Below are 1745 nucleotides of genomic sequence, written 5' to 3' on the forward strand. Positions count from 1 at the left end.
AGTTGAAAAAATAGAGCAGCAGCGTATTGAGCTGAAAGTTGTGGGTTCGAATCCCGCTTGTGACACTAACTTTTCATCTCAACCAAGACTTTGGATAAAAAGTATAATTAATTGAGAATTCCCTCAGATGATCTATTGACTATGAATAAGTTTTACTATTTGCGTTATTGATTTGTTTTATTGAAAGAATCAATTATTATTAGTGTTATACAATATGCAAGAACTGCATTGACGGTTTGCATAAAATAGAACAATTCTGACTTTTTTTTTTCTAAAAAAAAGCATAAATTATCACTGTTAAATTAAGTTGATAGATTTTATCTTATTATTATTAGCTTTTTAGGGCGTTTTAATGGCTGAGGACATTTCAAGCCCTAACTGATATAAACTGCACAAAAATGAATAGAGAAGTTTGTAATTTATTCTTATTCTATTGATTTTATTTAAATTAATCGATATATTCTTGTTAGTTGGATAAAAGAAAATAGAAAATACAAACCAAAAACAAACAACTGTTAATCCTCATTTTTAATTATGGATTTACTTAAGAATGGTAAACGTGAAGATTACTCATTTTAAACAAACACCTTTTCTCGTCTTTTCAACATTTTAATCCAGTTGTATTCTCATTAACCAACCAAACATCAATGCCTCAGGGCGAAGCAATTAAAATAGTAATAAAAAAAGAAATTTGAAAATCTCATTTTGGATTAATATGATGATTATTTTGTTATTTGTTCTTTTATTAATATTAAGTTTTTTTAATGGTCAATATTATTTATTAGGATAGTGATAAGCTACTAGAGCTGATCTGTTAAAAAAAAATTATTATTCTTGATAGTTGTCCCTTTTATTTGTTGGTTTATTAGGGTTGTTAAGTTTATTTTTGTTTTTTTAATAGTCAACACTATTCAATGCCACATTTGTTTAATGCCTTAAGGCAGAGCAATTAAAATAATCAAAAATATTTTTAGGCCAAAGCCCGCACAGGTGCCCCTTATGCAGAGAAAGGTTGCTCAATGTGTCCCATATAATAGAAGTGTCATGCCCTGGCTCCATACAGAGAGCGTGTAGGCATACCGCCGGATTTAAGAATGGTTCTTGGACACGGTAGGGAGTTTCATGGTCCCCTGTTCTGCTTTTTAGGGGAATTATGCATTTTTTAAAAATTGTATATAGCAAAATATGTGCTCCGTGTTTCTGTGTCTTGTAAGAGTGTATTTATTAGAGTGAATGGGGAGGGGCTAATGGTGGAATAGCATCCACATCGCCCCCAATTAGATTAGTTTGTTATTGTGTGCCAGTTGACTGAAAAATATTGAGTTGATTAGTTCGTTATTGTATGCAGGACGATTGAGGAATATTGAGTACTCCCTCTATCCAATAGAATGAATGCAATGTATACAGGTGTGAATGTATTTATTTGTGTGAATGCGTACTGAATGTGTGTTGTATTTCGCATGCGCTCGGGGCTGAAATGACCAAGCTGTCGGATGCCCCTTAAAAAAAGAAGAAAAAAAGTCAAGTTGAAATGTTAAAAGCTCGTTATGGATTAATCTGATGATTATTTTGTTATTTGTTCTTTTATTAGGATTATTGTTTTTTAATGGTCGGTATTATTCATTATTATTATTTATTATTGTTATTGTTTATTTATTATATTACCAAGGCGAAGCAATTAAAATAATAATAAAAAATCACCAAAAGAAAGAATTTTGGGTGACCACGTGCAAACAGCAAACAAA

Source organism: Cimex lectularius, unplaced genomic scaffold, assembly GCF_000648675.2.
Source record: "Cimex lectularius strain Harlan isolate CLEC.00 unplaced genomic scaffold, Clec_2.1 scaffold102, whole genome shotgun sequence".
NCBI lineage: Eukaryota > Metazoa > Arthropoda > Insecta > Hemiptera > Cimicidae > Cimex > Cimex lectularius.